Raw genomic sequence first — 20,639 nt, 5'->3', positions numbered from 1 at the left:
AGGCTGGTTAGGTCAGTGAGGTGCCTTCGAAGGAATTAAGGCTGGATTAGTCAGTTTTCATGAGAGTGAGTTATAAAAAGAGCAACCTGGGCCCTGAATCTCTTTGGCTCCCTGTCTCACCATGTAATATCTCCTGCCCATGACACCACCATGGCGTCATCCACTGCCAAACCCTCAACAGACACAGAGCAATGGGGACATGATCATGGACCTCTACCCTCTTCAACTAAGAGCTAAACGAACTTTCTTTTTAAATTTTCTTTTCTTTCTTTCTCTTTTTTCCTCTCTCTCTCTCCCCTTTCTTCTTTCCTTTCTTCCTTCTTTTTTAAATCAAATAACCAGCCTCTGACACTTTGTTACAGCAGTGGAAAATGGACTAATACAGGGATCCTTGTTGAAGGATTATGGGGTATCTCACAGAATACAAGTTTGGGGTCCTGCTGGGAATCAGGAAGGGAGTAGAGCTTGCTGTAGCAAAGAAGGTCCTTCCTACCACATCCATCTCTTGTTTCTGATTTTTCTCTCCTAGGTAGGAGTGGCTTCCTCTAGCTTTCCGAATTTGTGGCAAACAACTTCCAGCTTATATTTTAATATAATTAGACTGAGACCAGAATCTTAATTTCAGTATAAATTCTCAGGAAGGAAACTACTGACTTATCCTGAGTCAGATGTCCACACCTGGAATGAATGCAGAGTGATAATTATGTTGTCTGAACATGATCATGTTAATTAATGGTTCAGAAAAAGCTGTTTCCCAGGGGGAAAAAATGTAAACATTGCACTCTGTTAGTTAAATTTTAATCCATAGTGAAATCTTCTTGCCATTTCCCATCTTTTAAAAACAAAATTCAGATGGTCTATCCCACAACATGGGCCAGTTTCTAAGACCAGATCACTGGGGCTTGAAACCTGACTCAAGTATCTGCTGGCTTCAGGCAAAGAAGCTTCCTGCCTATAAGCCTTATTTGTGATCTACAAAATTGAGTATGACAGAGTACCTACCTGATAGGACTGTCCAATGTATAAGTAAGTAAAAAGCTCAGAACTCTAGTACACAGTAAAAACTTAATAAACAGTAGCTACAACTATTAACGTGAAGTTTACTTCAATTATGGTGCAGATTTTTCAGGATACACAAAATATAGAAGATGCTTCAAAGAAAAGTTTTGTGATAAAAAAAAAAGAGTTAAATAACCATTGTTGAAACTGGGTGTATCACTTCTATTACCTTGGGATTATCATCTGAGTTCTAGGTTGGGAATTGTGACTGGTAACCTTAAAAAAGCAAAATAGGGATTTCTTCTAAACAATCTTGTAAATTATTAGCAGTTCATCTCACTTTATCGGTTAATAAAATTGATTAGGTTTATCAGAATAGTAAGATTTGCACTTATACCTTTTAATACCTTGGGCAAGTTACAGACTGTCTCTTTCTTGAAGGTCTTTACACATGGAATTGAATCACAGCAAACGCGTTTTCTTAAGGGGCTGATGCTAAATATTTTTGTCTTTTGAGGGCCATATGGTCTCTGTCCCAACCACTCAGCTCTGTTGTTGCACAAAAGCAGTCATCAACAATACATAAACAAATGGGCATGGCTGTACTTCAATAAAGCTTTATTTATAGACACTGAAATTTGAATGTTACATAACTTTCACGTTGCCACCTGTAACTTTTCTTTTTATTTCCTCCTCACCCATTTAGACATGTAAGAACTATTCTTGCTTCACAGTCTGTGTGAAGAGAGGAATTAGGCTGGATTTGGTCCTTGGACCAGATTGCAGACCTAGCTTTGGAAGATACTATGTTGCCACTTAACAAATTTTTTTTAATTTATTTATTTCATAGTTGCACAGAAACAGACAGCAAGAGATCTTCCATCTGTTGATTCACTCCCCTGATAGACGCTGGACCAAGGCTAAGGCAGGCCAAAGCCAGGAAACCAGAAGCTTTATCCAAGGTCTCCCATGTTAGTGGCAGGGGCCCAAACACTTGGGCTTCTGACGCGTATCCCAGGCCATTAGCAGGCTGGATAGGAGGTGAAGCAGCAAATACAAACCACTGTCTATAAGGGATACTGGCATCATGGGTAACAATTTTATCTGACTTGCTTCTGTTCCCAGTGCACTGGCATTCTGATGGCAGGCAGGGCGAAGACAAGATGACTGACCACTGTTACTGGGGTTCTATGACCTCAGAGGTGTTTCCACCTCCTGCCACACTCTTTATGCATTTTTCTTAGAAGACAGTATTGGGACCAGTGTTGTGGCACGGCGAGTTAAATTTCCACCTTTGACACCAGTGATCCATATGGGCACTAGTTCAAGACCTAGCTGCTCCACTTCAGATCCACTCCGTCCAATGTGCCTGGGGAAGCAGTGGCGAGTGGTCCGAAGGCTTAGGTGTAGGGGAAACTTTGGGTTCTCGGATTTGGGTCCGGTCCCAGCCCAGCCCAGCCCATCACGGCCATCTGGCAAGTAAACAAGCTGATGAAGATCTCACTCTCTCTCCTTCTGTCTCTGTAACTTTACCTTCCAAATAAATAAAAAACCAAATCTAAAACAAAGAAAAAGGGAAGCAGGTAAACAGTATTTAGAGCACTCTTGGTTTCACATAACAGAAAGTTCACCTTGAACTGCTTATGCAAAATAGAAATTTACTGGCTTAGATATTCAAGGAGTAATTGATCCAGGATTCAAAGATGATCTTGCTTCTTTCTCCATCTTTCAGCTCCTCCTCTCTCCCTGACAGCTTCAGTAGGATCACACAATCTCAGGGGATCTTTTTCCTAAGGAGTTCCCATGGAAGTTCTGGCCCTGATTACTGGTGATGTGTAACAGAGCCTATATCCACTTAAATAAGTCCAGAGACAAGGGAAACTGTGGACACAGTGAAAGCCCAGGGCACGCCGGAGAGGGACCAACTCCACTGAGTTGTGTGCTAAGCATGTGTTGTTTTTCAAAGAAGATAGGAGTTTTAATACCAAAGAAAATGAATGGATGCTGAGAAGTTGGTACGGGCTGAATTTATGTGTTGGAAACTGGGTCCTCACAGCCATGTGCTGAAACCTTTGGGAAGAAATCAGAAGTAGATAAGGTTATGGGGAAGGGGGTCCCATGAAGTAAGAGCAGGAAGGGAAGCTCAAGTGGGCACACTGGCTCCACTTGGCCACCACATGCTCTCTGCCATCTTATGGACTCTCACCAGATGCAGGTTCTGTTTACTTGGTTTCTACAGCCTCCTGAGCTGTAAGTGAACAAACCCCTACTCTTAATAAGTGACCCAGCCTCAGGTAATCTTTAATAGCTGCCGAAAACAGACTCAGACAAAATCAACAAACATCCACTCCACATGGAGACAACAAACTGACATTTGGAATGTAAATGCCTGAACAAAATGTATCAGGGACCTGCCAGGAACAGGAAATTGCTGTTCAAACCCCCTCTTCTCGAAGGAATTGCTTGTCTGCCCTTTGGGAAAATTACCTTTGCAGGGTCCAGCTTCTTCTGGAGCAGACCTTGAGGCTTAGCAAGCCCAGAGCTCCATAAAGGATTATTTTTCATCTTCTGTGCAGTTGGGTAGCCTTGACTCACAGGACTTGGTTGATTGAAATTTTGTTTAGGGGAATCCATGACTTGAATAGCTAACAGCCTGGATCAGCCACTCACAGCTCTCAGTGAGGCAGACAGAGCAGAACTTTCTATCTGGTCTCAAAAATAGCTGCTTCTGACGTGGGCTCTCTCTGATTCATATGGGAGTTTTCCAGGCTTGGGAGGTACTGCTGACAGTTTACTCTGTTCCTCCCCAAACCACAGAGTACAGCTTCTCCCATCTTCCCCAAAACATCCAGTTTATCTCTTGGTATACATCATTCTGACCATGGATCTTTGTTGTTTGTTTTGGGGTATTTTTTTGTTTATTTATTTTTTTTACCCCAAGTGACCTGTTTTAGTTTCAATTTTTTTCCTCCATCCTCTGCTAAACCAAGACTGTGGTCCTCAAGTACAGGTTCCCAATTCAAAAGGAGCCAAGCAGGCCCTGTTACAACGGCTCAGTGGTTAAATCATTGCATTGCAAGCGCTGGGATTCCACATGGGCACTGCTTCAAGTGCTGGCTGCTTCACTTCCCATCCAGCTTCCCACCTGTGGCCTGGGAAAGTAGAGAATGGCCCAAAGTCTTGGGACCCTGCACCCATGCAGGAGACCGAGAAGAGGCTCCTGGATCCTAGTTTCAGATCAGTTCAGCTCCAGCCATTGTGGCCACTTAGGGAGTGAACCAGTGGACAAAAGATCTTTTTCTCTGTCTCTCCTTCTCTCTGTAAATTTGCCTTTCCAATAAAAATAGATGAATCTTAAGTTTTAAAAAAAAAGAGCCAAACAAACATCTCTCAGGCATAGGCAGATGGTTCAGACCCTCCCCTCCTAGGCCAGAAGTAATCCTGGGCACATGTGCCTTGAGATGTTCTGGCTTCTTGACATCCATTGTCACATATCCAGACAGTCACTCATGACAACAGTTTCTTCAGGGCTTGTTCTACCAAAAGAACTTGGGAGAGGAGAGATCTGGGAAGGCATTATGGCTAAGTCAGAAGAAGCAGAGGGCACTGTATAACTGGAGTGTGGATTTGTTGTATTGCACTGATTTCATCTTACTGCACATACTGTTCCCTTGCTATGTCCTGGTCTTGGACTTTGCACACATTCAATCCTTTAACACTTCTGAGGCAACAGCAAGCAGTTGATTTCCTTTCCTCTCTGCTTGCTTCATAACAGTGCACTCTCTCACAGAGGACACAGCAGCTTTTAAAAACACAATCAGCTGGGAATGGTGTTGTGATATAACACGTTAAGCTGCCATCAGTGACACCATTTTAGAAGGGCACCAGTTCAAAACCAGACAGCTCCACTTCCCATCCAGCTCCCTGCTAATGTGCCTGGGGAAACAGCAAAAGATGACCCAGGTACTTTGGCCCTTGCTCCTTGTGGGAGATCTGGATGGGGTTCCAGACTTTGGCTTCAGCCTGGCACAGCCCAAGCTGTTGAGGTCACTTGGAAAGTTAACTGGCAGATGAAAAATGTCATTCTCTCTTGCTCGCTCTTGCTCTCTCTCCCTCTCTCTCTGTAACTGCTTTTCAAACAAATATTTAAACACACACACACACACACACACACACACACACACACACACACTTTCCCCGGGGTTACTATCACCCATAGGATAAGCATCAGGACTAAAACCTAACTTTCACCACTGTCCACAGACTTAGCATTCTCTTGATCCCTTCTCTCTCTCCATCTCTTCATAGCCATCCCTTTCGTTACTTTGCTTTGCCTTCATCAGCCTTCCCTCTGTTTATGAACATGAAGCTTGCTCCCCTATCAGGGCTGCTGCAACCGTTGATCCATTCTTCGGCAGCCTTCTTTCCTTCTATCTTCCCACTTGGTTCTTCCCTGTCATTCAGTGGCAGCTCACTGCTACTTTCCCAAAGAAGTTCTCTTGAACTCTGCTATCTGGAGGAGTCCCACGATTAATCACTTTCCAGTCTTACTTGCATCTTACTCTTTTTATAGCCCTGTCAGCTTATACATGTGGTTTATCTTTTTGCTTGCTATTTTCCCAGTTGGCACAGATACTATACATCTGAATGTCCAGTCCCAGAACATTGCCTGGAGTAGGGCAGGTGTGTTAAATAAATTAAGAGCTCACCCAATGCCTTAAGAGGAAGAACCTACTGGGAGCAGAGCCCTGAATGATCCACAGGGATGTTAAACATTGGAGCCCAAGCCTCCCAACAGACTGAACCTTTGCTCAGTTTTTTGGTTTCACTGTTTTGGTGTCCTTGGCCTTCAACGCCAGGCTGATCTTTCAATGTGAACACTCAGGCTTTGCATCTCTTGTTGGATTGCTGGGAAACACTCTCGCTACACCTCCAGTTACAGCTGAGAAACACAGACATTCTGCACTTTTCCCTCTACTAGCATGTAATCCTCTGCATCTTTCAGTATGAATTTTTTTCTGATTATAAAAATAATACTATACTCTCATGTCAAAAATAATACTATACGCTGATGTCAAGGAAGTGCATACAACTCTCTACCTTGTAAATAAGGACTATCTGCAGTGACTTCCAGAGAGTACAGTTTGGAAAAAGGAGGGGAAGAGAGTGACTGTACAGAGGGGAAACCCCACAGATGCTGCCTCAGTCAGGTGATCACAGGGAGCTGAGCGGGGCACATCATTCTGAGAGCAAGCACTGTGTAGCAGTCAGGAGAAGAGGGATTACCTTCATGTGCTCTTCCTCTGTAAACCCACAGCCCAATCCTGTCTCTGTTCATTTGGGCTGCCATCATAGAATACTTTCTTTTTAAAAAAAAAAATTTATTTTATTTTTATTACAAAGTCAGATATACAGAGAGGAGGAGAGACAGAGAGACAGATCTTCCGTCCAATGATTCACTCCCCAAGTGACCGCAACGAGCGGGGCTGCCCCAATCCGAAGGGGAGAGAACCAGTGGATGGAAGATCTTTCTGTCTCTCCTTCTCTCCGCAGATCTGCCTTTCCAATAAAAATAAATAAAACCTTTGAAGAAAAGAATTTAGCAAAACAAAAGGTACAGTCTCTAAGATGCACAGAAATTAATGGTGCAGCCCTTGAGATGGGGAGACCAAACTAGATTATTTGAGTGGGCCCAATCTAAATCCATGAGTCTTTAAACCCAGAACAACTTTCCCATAGGGTGGGGAGGATGGAGGACTGAAAGGGATTCCCACTACTGCTGGTTTTGAGAATGGAAGAAGGGGTGAAGAGCCAAGCAATGGGGATGCCTTGCAGAAGTTAGAGAGTTCGTTAGGGGCCTTCACAGAGGAACATAATTCTGATAACACCAGATTTTCTTTTTTAACCAATGAGACCCAGGGAAAACTTTATGACTTCAGAATTATAATACATCTATGTTTTTTAAAAGCATTAAGTTTGAGATAATGTGTTAGGGCAGCTATAGATAACTGACACAGATACAGGATACAGATTTCTTAGGTTATATTGACAGTTGTTAACATTTGTTTTAGCTGGAAAGGCAGTCTGGACGTAAGTCAACATGAACAGTGACTTTATGTAGAAAGGCAAGTCCTTTGGTAGCTGGGGAATTCTTCTTGTGCCTTCTCAATAGCAGCTACAGTTCTCGGCTAGCATTTGAATCAAAAGCCACTAGGACCGTGTTCACGTTGCTGTATTGATGCACCTCTCTCAAAAGTGGTGACTTCTCCAACTTGAATATGATGGATAACAGCTCACAATGATTAAGCGTACTGTACTGAGTACCTACCTGGATCCCCTCACTTAATCCTCCTATCATTTCTTTGAGGTAGATGTTGTCATGACTGTTTCATTTCAGGGAGGCACAGAGCGTTTAATGAAGAATTACCTTCATGGGGGGTTGCCTGCTGAGTCCCTCCAGGGAAATTATGAAAAGCTCAGGGAAGTGGATTTTTTTAAAACATTGATTTATTTTTATAGGAAAGGCAGCTTTACAGAGAGAAGGAGCTATATAGAGAAAAAGATCTTTTGTCCGCTGGCCTACTCTCCAAGTGGTCGCAACGGCTAGAGCTGAGGTGATCCGAAGGCAGGAGCTTCTCTCGGGTCTCCAATGCAGGTACAAGGTCCCAAGGCTTTGGGCCATCCTCTACTGCTCTCCCAGGCCACAAGCAGGGATGGGAGCTGGATGGGAAGTGGAGCAGCTGGGACATGAATAGGTGCCCACATGGGAACCCGGCAGCTGCAAGGCGAGGATTTAGACAATAGGCTATCTTGCCAGGCTGAGAAAGATGAATTTCAAAACACTGCAAGAAGAGTCTGTCATCATCTTCCAGAGGCATAATTAAAACCTCTGTGGCAACATACAGAAATCTTATAACAACATCCGCTGGCAAGGATAAAGTGGGGAGGGGAAGTACCCCATTCCACTGCTGGTGAAAGTGTAGACTAGCACACTCACTAGCACACTCACTCACTAACACACTCACTATGGAGGTCAGTACGGAGAGTGCTTGGACAACTAAAAATTGATCTACCTTATAACCCAGCATTACTACTCCTGAGAATATATCCAAATGAAGTGAAATCTACATATGAGAAAGCAACCTGCATCCCTATATTCACCGCAGCACAATCTATGATAGCAAAGACGTGGAAACAGCCCAGATATCCATCGAAAGAGGAATGGATAAATAAACTGTGGCACATCAATTCCATGGAATATTACACTGCCATTTTAAAAAATGAAATTTTACTATTTGCAACAAAATGGTTCTGGCTGGAGACCATTAGGTTCAGAGACATAACCCAGTCTCAAAAGGACAAACACCATAAGTTCTCTCAGATACTGGGCAACCTTCATGCAAAATAAAAAAAAAAAAAACAGAAATATAGGTAAACAAATACATACATGCATTCTCATTACAGCAAGAAGGAGGGAGGCTTGGTATATTCCATGACAGTATGTTTGGGGGTTGAGATGAGCTTTTTTCTGACATTTAATGATGCATAATAAAGACTAGGGTGTTACCCGAAGCCTGTAAAATGCATCAGGCAGTAATAAGGCTCAGATATATTTCCCTAGCATTTAAGATACCCTCTTGGGTAGATACCAGGAAGTAGTTCCAGTGGATACTCAGCAAGGGAAGCCTCTAGGCACTGGCTCCCTGACCGTGGGCAGGCAGGTTGCTCTGTACTCTTCCTTTTGTAAAAAGGCATGGATCTGGAATTAGAGGCAACCATCTTACCTGCAATGGCAGAAATATGCCCAAATGGCTACAAGTCTTCCATGCTCCACATCCACTGTTTTGATTCTGCCCCCACAATAGTCCTTCTAGGAAAAGAAAATGTGTTACAGGTGATAGTGACATGGCCACTCCATCACCATTCAGGCACTGCACCAAGCACTTGACATGTATTATTCCAGCTCATCTCCCCAGCAACGGTAAGGTGGAAAGCACGGTCCCCCTTTTACAGAAGAGGAAGCTGAGAGGAAGGGTAATTAGCCCAGTTCACACAGTTAGTGGTAGAGACAGAGTTTTAATTAGAATCTGTCTTGAGCCAATGAACATTGCACAGCAATGATGGAACTTGTCTCCATAAAGGTATAAATTGCTTGCTAGGAAAGTCAGCCCCATGAGGATGGGAAACTTTTGTATTTAGTTCATTGTTCCATTAATGTTGCTTAACGCAATAGCTACTAAAGCAAGTCCTTGATGTGTGTGTGTGTGTGTGTACGTATATATATAAAGAATAATAAAAGCAGAAGAGAGAGTACAAAGTATTTTCTAGATGCTTAGCCCTAGAAATGGTCTATGGACCCGGCTCAGTGGCCTGGTGGCTAAATCCTTACCTTGTACATGCCAGGGTCCATATAGGCACCAGTTTGTGTTTCCGGCGGCCCTGTTTCCCATCCAGCTCCCTGCTTGTTGCCTGGGAAAGCAGTCCAAGACGGCCCAAAGCCTTGGGATCCTGAGCCCACATGGGAGACCTGGAGAGGGCTCCTAACTCCTGGCTTCAGATCAGCTCAGCTCCGGCCCTTGCAGCCACTTAGGGAGTAAATAAGAGGAGGGAGGATCTTTCTCTCTGTCTCTCCTCCTCTCTGTATATCTGACCTTCCAATAAAAATAAAAATAAATCTTAAAAAAGAAAAAGAAATGGCCTGTGAGTAGTGGGTGATAGAGAGTGATAGAGTAATAGAGAGGCCAGTTCACTTGCAAACGACACCCGGTTGCAGCTTCCTGGTAACGCAGATCCTAGAAAGCAGCAATGATGGCTCAACGGATTGACTTCCTGCCACCATTGTGGACACCTGGATTGAGCTCTGGTTCCTAGCTTTACTTTGTCTTGGCCACTGTTTGTACATTGTACCAGCAAGTGAGAGTTCTTTCAAATTAAAAGAAAAATCACCTTTAAGATGGGTATTATTGTCCTCATGTTGCAGATGAAGAAAGCAATTTCCAGGGTCATCAGCAGTCAGGAAAAGAGTGAGGGTTGAATCCTGAAGTCCTGAAGTACTAGCCTATAAGCAATACCTCTCGTGTCCTGTTACGGGGCTGACCTGGCTATCACAATGCCTGCATATTCCGACCCTTTCCTTTTCTAATCTTTTTCTTTAACGCTGTTTTAAATATATATCACATGAGCATTGGTAACATTTTGAACAACATCATTAATAATCCTGCACTACTGTCAGGTTCTTAAATGTTAACAGTGGTGAGAATTATGGGAAGGGCATATGGAACTCCTGCATGATCTTCACGGCTACTCCATAAATCTAAAATTAATTCTTAAAAAGCGTATTAAAGATTTGGAGCAACAGAAAAGGACATAATGCCAGAAACTGATTCTCCACCAATGCTAACACTCAAATTCCAATGTTCTCCTAAAAATACAATCACTGTGATCCTTCTCTTATGCATCCTTGGGAGGATATTCCAAGGAGATTGGATGCCTAAAAAATATTGGTATGACTCAAACAATTAGGCAATGCTTTTATTTCCTCGCCTTTGTTCTATGAGCTTGGCTGGAATCATTAGAGTAGTTTCCCCTTAGCGATTGGGAAAATGCATTCTAAGTCCCCAAAGAGTGCCTGAAGTTGTGGATGGTACTTAACCCTATTTACACTGCGCTTTTCCTTATATACATATATATATCCCTGTGATAAAGTCTAATTTACAAATTAGGCACAGTAAGAGATTAAGGAAAGTAACTAAGGGTGGTCATTGTGGTACATTAATTAACAAGCTATCACTTGTTATTATTTGCCAGATCCTGTGTTGGAGCACTAGTTCAAGTCCTGGCTATTGCTTTTCCAAGCTAGTTTCCTTCTCATATGCCTGGGAAGCAGCAGACAATGGCTCAGGTACTAAGGCCCCCACCATTCTCATAGAAAATCCAGAAAGGTTTCTGGTTTCCAGGCCTCGGCTATTGTAGCCATTAAGGGAACGAATCAGTGGATGTAAGATCTCTCGGTGTCTGTGGAACTCTGTTTTCAAATAAATAAATTTTTGAAAAAGATCAGTAACTAATAATTCAAAACAATACTGCCTACTCTAATCAAATTGCACTTTGGCCCATGGGAGGGCACAAAATCTAGGACAGGGGCTGGGGTGGCTAGACGGAGAGACACCCAACAGCATCTGTGTGGGCTGCACAGTGGAGCTGGTTAGATGGAACTAAGCTTTAATACCCATTGACACCTACGAGAGCCGAATGGGGTATGGGACAGACCGGATTAGTCTGCTACACATACTGGCAAACCAGGGTAGGGGACGGGCCTGGTGGGGGTTATTGTGGGTCGCTCCAGCTAGGCTGCAGCTCCCACTGGTTATGTGAGAGCCGAGTATGTGCTGGGCAGAACCAGGCTGGACTGCAAACACCCACTGCTTCCAGTGGAAGTCAGGGCTGAAAACAACCAACCCAGCAATTGCAACCACCAGCTGATCAGGGCGATGGACTGTGCCAGGCCCTGTACTTGCTAGTACATACAAGAATCTGGTCTGGGAACACCTCAGACAAAGTTTCTTTTGAGATATTCCCAATCAAAAGGCCGGACTCAGAACCCTCAGCTATATGTTGGCAGTGAAATACTGGACAAACGGATACTCTATGATGGACTATGCCAATCAGTGTATTCTTCAACGACCTCATCTTGCTTGGAGTGGCGAGACTGGCAGCGATTCATAACTGGTGAACTATCAAAACCACGTGAACAAGAATCTCGGAGCATGACCCACATCCGGGACCTGGGGTGGGTGGGAAACTGGGTGGGGCTTCTCCCTCAATATCCCCCTTTACCTCAGATACATGAAGGAAACAATATGGAAATAATAGTCTTACCCACTTTCCTATAGCCCTTGAACCTTTTTACCCTAATTAACTATGTAAAGATTGTCAAAAATACAATAAAAATTTAAAAAGCCAAATTGCACTTTAGGATCATTAAGTAAAATAAGGGTTACTGGAACATAAATGCTGTAACATCATATGGTCGACCTAATAACCAAGCAACCATGTAACCAAGATAACCAAGCAACTAGCAGGTGGATATGCTGGATAAAAAGGCTGACTCACATTTTAGGAAGGACAACATGGAATGGCTTGAGAGTTTATCACACTAGTCAGAAGTGTGCGCAAGGTAAAACTTACTAACTGTTGACTTCTGAAAATTCCCATTTAGCATTTTTGGATGGCAGCAGTTGACTTCTGGTTAACTGAAACTCCAGAAAACAAAACCATGGATATGGGAAACTAATTGTACTCAAAATCTTTGGGTACAAGAACTGACACATGGTTGTGAATTTTCCTTCAGGCCTGACTTCTCATTTAATTTCCAACAAGACCTTGTATTTGGGACTCTTGTTGAGAAAATTCCTAAAGCACCTGCTGCTAAGAGGCCAACCTCACAGGAAGCTGTCTTTTCATTCGGTAGCAGCAATTCCAGGAAAGTGAAAGAAGTACCCCTACACAGCAGGAAAGTTCTTCTCCCTTTCCTAGTTATCAACCTTTCCTAGGCAACCAATAAAGAAATCCTCAATTTGGTGCCACTTTGTTTTCAACATCCCCAGTACCTGTTCACCTTATTAAGAAACAAAATTCGGGCTTAAATGTAAACCTGTGTGTTGGCATGATGGCTCAACAGGCTAAGCCTGTGTCTAAAAGTACCAGTATCCCTCATGAGTGCTGCTTCATATCCCAGCCGTTCCACTTTCCACTCAGTTCCCTGCTTGTGGCCTAGGAGAGCAGTAGAGGATAACCCAAAGCCTTGGGACCCTGCACCAATATAGGAGACATGGAAGATGCTCCAGGCTTTGAACCAGCTCAGCTCTGGCCGATGCAGTCATTTGGGGAGTGACTCAATGGATGGAAGATCTTTCTTTCTTTATCTCCAATAAAAATAAATAAATTTTTTTAAAATAAATCTTAACCTCCAGTGGGTTACAGAATAATAACTAGAATAATATCACTTTATTCTCAACACACATTTTTATGAACATTTTTCTAACTATGCTGAGTGGCAGTGAGTTTGCTTTAAATAAAAAGAAAAAGCTTATTTGAGAGACAGGGAAAGTAAGTGTATGAATGTGAAAGAGAAACAGGGAGAGCATTTTTCCATCTACCGGTTCATTCCCTGAATGCCTGCAGCATCCAGGGCCAACGATGCTACTGGTACTCAACCCAGGTCTCTAACATGGTAGCAGAACCCTAACTATTTGAGCTATTACTCTTGCCTTCCAGGAAGCACAGTAGCCCAAAGCTTGAATAGTAAATGGAACAGGTCTTGAACCTAGCCACTTCATTGGGACACCACCATTCCAAGTGACATCATTAACTGCCATGCCAAATGTTCACATGTGACTTGTTTGTAGATATGACATGACATTTTCTTGAATAAGTTTGAGAAATGATGAGTACATGAAAGTGTAGATGTCTGTATGTGGCTTGATGAATTTTGGGCAGAGTCTGGAGTCTGGAACACATTATTCTGCAGCCATTTTGACCATAGTCTTATACTCTTAAGAGCACTGATCTTAGATAGATCTGGGTTTAGTCCCAGCTCTACCATTCACTGGCTGAGCAGCTGTAACAAGCAGTTACGACCTCTCTTAGTTTCATCTTATTGACCTATACAGAGAAGGTGATAATGATAGTACTTTCTTCCCAAGTCATCTAGGGAGGTGATGATTTAATGTGTAGCTCACTGTGAATGCTTCATATGAGTGAGCACCAGAGTACGCAACAGGCACAGATTTCTGCAGCACAAGCATTTGCAGGGATTTCCAGAACACCTCAAGTTCAAACTAATGGTTACAACACACAGACTTGGGAAGACATCTCCTTAGTCCCAGCAGTGTCACCCATCTAGCCTATTATTTACATGAGAAGTTTCCCATCCCCTCCACTGCTCCTGTCCCTGAGTAGCTTCCCATTTTCAAGATATATGACTAAACCTGCTGGTATATCCCAGTCATGCCTGGCACAGAGCTCTTGTTTGCTGGAGCTGCTGCTCCTGAGGCATGCACCTCCCTGGGGTGGCATTTGGGGATAGAAAGATGGATTTAGCTGCCTCTTCCCCCAGAAGTGACTCAGCTCCTGGAAGCTCAATAACAGTAATGGCAGTTGGAGCCCTGGGCACTATTGTGCCATAATGCTTCCCCCCTCCACACAGCCAACACATCTCTGCTTGGGAATGTGCAGTAGATCCATGTAAGGACTGGCTTGTTTAACTGGCTCCAAGCCCTCCTCCTGCATCCTCCCAGGGTTTATCCTACTCATACAAATATCACTTGGCAGCTGCTGGATGCCAGCCTTCCAGCAGGGAAAGGTTGAGAAGGGAGCATCTTAGGATGCTATTTCTATCACACACGTTCAGACCTCAAGGAAACCAACTGTGTATGACATTCGCTTATCACATCTGGTGCCTCATTTCTCAGTCTGTTCTGAGGACATTCTGCATGAAGATCCCTGAGCATGACCTCCAGTCCAGAGTTCTCTCAATCCCTGAAAGAAAGGGCAGGAGACTGCTCTTGTAATTGTCTCCTGAGATGATCACTGTGCTCACTAACATATACGAACCCTGCTTTTCATGTCCCTAAAGCAATATAAATACAGGTTGACTACCCTTTACCTAAAATGCTTAGGAGCAGAAGTGTTTGCCATATGGGAGCTTTTCAGATTTTGGTATATTTACATAGACTTTACTGGAACATCCCTAATCTGAAACCAGAATTTAAGAACATTTGGGATTTTCGATTTTTGATTAGGGCTGTTCAATCTGGCACTGTGGTGTAGCAAGTAAAGCTCCTATCTGCAGTGCCAGCATCACATATGGACATCATTTCAAGTTCTGGCTGCTCTACATCTGATCCAGCTCCCTTCTAATGTGCCTGAGAAAGCAGCAGAGGATGGCTCAAGTGCTTAGGCCCCTGCACCCACGTGGGAGACCCAAAATAAGCTCCTGGCTCCTAGCTTCAGACTGGCCAAGTTCTAGCCATTGTGGTCACATGGAGAATGAAACAGATTTCTCTCTGTTTCTCCTTCTCTCTTTGTAACTCTGCCTTTCAAACAAATATATAAATCTTTTTAAATCTGATTTCAGTTCCTTTGTTGATATAATGATGGTATTTCTTAGTTAGGAAAGTAGTTGGTTTTGTTAAGATTTTTTTTTTACTTTTTTAAAATTTTATTTTTATTATTATTATTTTATGATACAATTCCACAGGCCTTGGTATTTCCCTTATCCCCTCCCCAATTCCCTCTCCCTTCACTGAGTTCCCCTATATTATTATTATAGTATAGTTCTTCATAAACAGTACTACGTCCATCATTGAGGGCATGCACAATGGCAGAGCGTCCAGCATCCTACTGTCAAGATATAGTAAACAGTTTCATTAGGAGTCCATCTTTAGTTTGGAAGTAGAGATGCGTACTGCATTGTATCCTCACATCTGGATATGTTAGTCTCCATTTCACAGTTACTGTACATCCCCTTAAATGAAAAGCCACAAAGCAAAATCAACAACAGGAAGAAAAATAGAAATTTATAATGCCATGAAGTTAAATAACATGCTCCTAAATATGATAGTCTCCATTACACAGTTAACAATACATCCCCTTAAATGAAAAGCCACAAAACAAAATCAAAACAGAATCAAAACAGGAAGAAAAAATAAATTAACAACATCATGAAGTTAAATAATATGCTATGGAATGACTAATGTGTTGCTGAAGAAATGAAAAAGAAAATCAACCTTCTTGAAGAAAATGATGCTACTGTATGATCTATGAGTCACTGAAGAATTTAATGAGAAGTGTTTTGAAGAGATGAAACTAACAAAAAAAATCAAAATCCATGAGATATAGCTTCTGCTGATCCCAACAGGGTTGACCAAAAGCAATCTTCACCATGACACATGTTAATCTAGCTCTCTTCAATCGAACATAACAAAAAGATCCTTAAATGTTCATGAGAAAAAAAATCAATAGACATAAAAAGGAATGCCAATTAAACTCACAGGAGACCTCTCACAGGAACTCTACAGGCCAGAAGAGAATGGAACAGCGTATTCCAGATTTTAGCAGCAAAAAATTGTTGGCCCAGTGTAATGTACCCACCCAAGCTTTCCTTTGTCTTTGAAAATGAAAAAAAATTCTTTCACAGTAGAGAAAAGTTAAAAGAATATGCCTCTTCCAAACCTGCCCTACAAATGATATTTAAAGATGTTTTCTTGACAGAGAAGAGAAATAGCACCCACCAAAACCAAAGGTAAATGTGAAGAAGATCTCAGTAAAATAACAACAGAAGACTAAATCAATGAACAACCCATTGCTAAAATGACAGGACGAAATTACCATCCTTACATATTAACCCTGAATGTAAACGAATTAAACCCATCAATCAAACATCATAGATTAGTAGACTGGATTAAAAAAAAAACAAAACCCATCTATTTGTTGCCTATAGGAGACAAACCTCAGCAACAAATATTTATTTATTTTTTAAAGATTTATTATTTATTTTTATTGGAAAGACATATTTACAGAGAGGAGAGTCAGAGAGAAAGGTCTGCCCTTGAACCGTTTTACCCTAATTAACTATGTAAAGATTGTCAAAAATATTTTTTAAAAATGGAAAAAGTTAAAAAAAAAAAAAAAAAAAAAGATCTTCCATCTCCTGATTCACTCTCCAAGTGGCCACAACAGCTGAAGCTGAGGTAATCTGAAGCCAATATCCGGAGCTTCTTCTGGGTCCCCTACATGGGTGCAAATCCTAAGGCTTTGGGCTATCTTCTACTGCTTTCCCAGGCCAGAAGCAGGGAAGTGGGAGGGAAATGGAGCAACCGGGACATGAACTGACACCCATATGGGATCCTGGAAAGGCAAAGATTTAGCCTCTGAGCCATAGTGTCAGGTCCAGGAAGGTAATTCTTAAATGGATATGATTACAGCAAGGAGTTTGGAGTAGGATGATCTAATTTTATATCCTGTCCCATCACATATTCCTTTCCTCAAGCCTCAACTTGGCCATTTAACAAATAGGGTAGGGCCCTGTGTAGTGGTTTAGCGGCTTAAGCCCTTGCCTTGAACACACTAGGATCCCATATGGGTACCAGTTCATTTCCCAGCATCCCCACTTCCCATCCAGCTCCCTGCTTGTGGACTGGGAAAGCAGTTGAGGACAGCCCAAAGCCTTGGGTTCCTGCACCCACATGGGAGAACTGGAGGAGACTCCTGGCTCCTACTTTCAGATTGGTGCAGCACTGGCCATTGTAGTCACTTGGGGAGTGAATCATCGGGTGGAAGATCTTCCTCTCTGTCTCTCCTCCTCTCTCTATATCTGACTTTGCAATACAAATAAATCTTAAAAAAAAAAGAGAAAGAAATAGGGTAGCAGTACTTAATATCTAGGGCTGTTCTGAGAATCAAATAAGGTGAAGCAGAGATCTTGATATGTGATAAGTGTTCAATCAATGTTTACTATTATTATTATGGAGCAACCTTGGATTTCTGAACCTTTAAAGAGTGGGAAAATTATGGTACCTACCACTTAGGGTGAGAGTTGGAAAATTCCATTGGAAAACTGTAAATCAGCAGGTGGTAAAATTTTTTTGTTATTTTTTCCCATTGTGTATTTTTTTTTTTAAAGATTTATTCATTTCATTACAGCCAGATATATACAGAGGAGAGACAGAGAGGAAGATCTTCCGTCCGATGATTCACTCCCCAAGTGAGCCGCAACGGGCCGATGCGCGCCGATCCGAAGCCAGGAACCTGGAACCTCTTCCGGGTCTCCCACGCGGGTGCAGTGTCCCAATGCATTGGGCTGTCCTCAACTGCTTTCCCAGGCCACAAGCAGGGAGCTGGATGGGAAGTGGAGCTGCCGGGATTAGAACCGGCGCCCATATGGGATCCCGGGGCTTTCAAGGCGAGGACTTTAGCCGCTAGGCCACGCCGCCGGGCCCCCATTGTGCATTTTTTTAAAACTTCATTTCATTTTATGACACAGTTTCATAGGCTCGGGATTCCCCCAACCCCTCCTCATACCCTCCCCCTATGGTGGATTCCTCCACCTTGTTGTAGTATTACAGTTCAAATCCAGTCATGATTCTTTCATTGCAAGCATGTATCATGCATAGAGTCCAGCATCTTATTGTCCAGAAAAATTCAACAGTTTCTTGGGGAGACCATCTCTGGTCTGAAAGCAGAGCTGGCAGAATATCATCCCGTCCAAAGAAAAGCCACAGCATAACATCAACAACAATTTACAACATTATGGAGTTAATTGACATGGTACTGAGTGACCAATATATTGGAAAATGCAAGTTCTTAACCACATCCTGTGACTACTTCATTGACATTTCAATTTTAGTTTATACACAACTGGCTGCTATAAACCTTAAAATGGCTATAGGGTAATATTCAGCTGTTTTGTGTCTATTTTCATTTTTGCATTTAGCAGTTTATAGTGTTGAAGCATAATTTTTACTGAACATGGCGGATTTTAGGATAGTCCAAACTGGCTTATAACTCTAACAAGGCATATGTCAACAGTTAAAGTGCAGAACAGTTTTAGGAGGGGTGTGCAGAGAAATCTTCAATACCTCAGTGAGGATTAACTAATCTTTGTGTCCTCTCTAATAAGGAATATGTGAGTCCAAGAAGACCATTTCCTGTCTGGTTCTAAGCTTTGTTTGTTATTCTCTATCTGATTTAATTTTTGTTTCGTTTTGTTTTGCTTTGGTGGGGGGCTCTGGAGCGACCCTGATGGTCATTGCAAGAGAGGGTGGGGATCCAAAGTTGGAACTAAGTAAGGACCAGAGAAAGTTCCCTTCCCGAGTCCCGAAGGAAGTTTACTGTTCTTCTGTTTCTGAAGGTGGTAAATATTTAAAGTGCTGTGGGCCGTAGTCCCTGGTGCAGCTACTCAGTTCTGCTGTTAGAGTGCAAAAGTGGCCATAAAGCACACATGAGTGAAACAGCACGACCAATATTCTGGTAAAACTTCACTTCCGACATCAGGTCCAGGACTGGATTTGATCCAATGACTGTGATTCGTTCAACCCTTGGCTGAGGCCATTGTGAAGATGAAATGAGAGGAGGCTTATGATGAGTCCAGCACTGGGTCTGGCACAGAGTGCTCGCTACAAGAAAGGATTCTAACAATTTCATGCATGAACTGAGGTTTAGATTTTGTTCCTTTCTCTAGTGGAAGCAGTGTATCCTTGGGCACAAATTTTTAACAGAGGACCCAGCCCTATTTTCTTCACCAATCAAAGCTCAGTGTTCATCTAGGCACCTGGAGCCTGGCAGCTGCTGCCTCTCTCTTCCCCACTTAGCGTGGAGGTAAAATGCCAACTTGTGCAGTGTGATGAATCTTCTTGGTCTCATGCCTCATCCCAGTGTGTGTTGCCATTTTCAGCATCTGTCCCACGAAAAAGATTGGCCATCTGAACCACAATGTGAAAAATTAAGATACTTCTATTGTGGGTAATTAACTGTACATGTTCACATTGAAAAATGCTTTGAACTCTCACCAGGAGGCTGCTTAAGCTGGTAAAGACTAGGGAGTGGGATGGGGCGGGGGAGAAATAAGTGAGCCAGCTGAGTTTGAGTTTTAGTTCTATAATGTTCTGGTTTTGTTATATAGAGCAAGTTACATTATGTGTATTTACTTTCATTTTATTTGAAAACTAGAGTATGAATCTTTCATCTACTCTCCCTAAATGCCCACAGTAGCCAGGGCTGAGCCATTTCAAAACCAGGAGCCCAGAACTTGATCCATGTCTTCCACATGGGTGTCCGAGATCCAAATCTGGATCCATCACCTGCTGCCTGCCAGGAAAAGCATTACCAGAAAGCTGAACTAGAAGCAAAGTAATCAGAACGAAAACCAGGCACTCTGGTAAGGCATATAAACATCCCAAGCAGCATCTTAACAACTGCACCAAATGTCTGACATCTGCCCCCATCTTCCTTGTCTAAATCTCACACTCATCCTCTGTGAAGTAGTGATTGCATAATACATGTAAATCTTCCAATATAATAAAACATGTAAACCCCACTTTGCAGACAGAAGTGATGCCAACAAATAAGTTATATATCATCATGTAGCCAATGATATCAGGACAACCATTTGTGGACTGAACCAGCTTATTTAAGAGTTCTTTTTCCTCTTATATCAAACAAGTAAACTCTCTTTTTAAAAAGAAAGAGAAAAAAATCATAAGTCAAAGCACAGTGAATAACCTGCTGAACACACTGATCACACTAGCTCAGTAGCCCTGCACTCCATGGAGTGTCTGTCGTTCATCCTTTGGCTCATAGGCTGGCAGCATCAAGACCTCATTATGCCCTAAACCTAAGGGGACAGAGAAGGACATACAAAACCATAGGGAGGAAGTCACAGGGAGACAGAGGCTGATGTTAGAGAGATGCTGCAATGAGACACGGACTGCCATAAAGCACTAGAAGCTGGAGAGAAAGAGGAGGGATCCTCCACTTGGAGTCTGTGGGAGGTTTGGGGGTGGCTCTGCCAGCACCTCGATTTGGATGTTCTGGCCTACGGATCTGCAACAGAGTAGATCCTGTGTTTTAATCCTCCCAGT

The 20,639-nt window shown here is 42.6% G+C and overlaps 2 protein-coding genes across 4 annotated transcripts in view; one reads left to right on the top strand and one right to left on the bottom strand.

Moving 5' to 3' along the window:
• The window catches only part of BMERB1 (bMERB domain containing 1), a 91,527-nt gene that overhangs the window by 33,153 nt on the left and 37,735 nt on the right, over window positions 1–20,639 (top strand). The window lies entirely within an intron of this gene.
• PDXDC1 (pyridoxal dependent decarboxylase domain containing 1) overlaps window positions 1–20,639 on the bottom strand; it is a 140,167-nt gene that overhangs the window by 117,184 nt on the left and 2,344 nt on the right. The window lies entirely within an intron of this gene.

This window comes from Ochotona princeps, chromosome 24 (genome assembly GCF_030435755.1).
Source record: "Ochotona princeps isolate mOchPri1 chromosome 24, mOchPri1.hap1, whole genome shotgun sequence".
NCBI classification, from domain to species: Eukaryota; Metazoa; Chordata; class Mammalia; order Lagomorpha; family Ochotonidae; genus Ochotona; species Ochotona princeps.
Note: the sequence above shows the minus strand (reverse complement) of the source record. Positions and strands in the feature narration are given on the sequence as shown.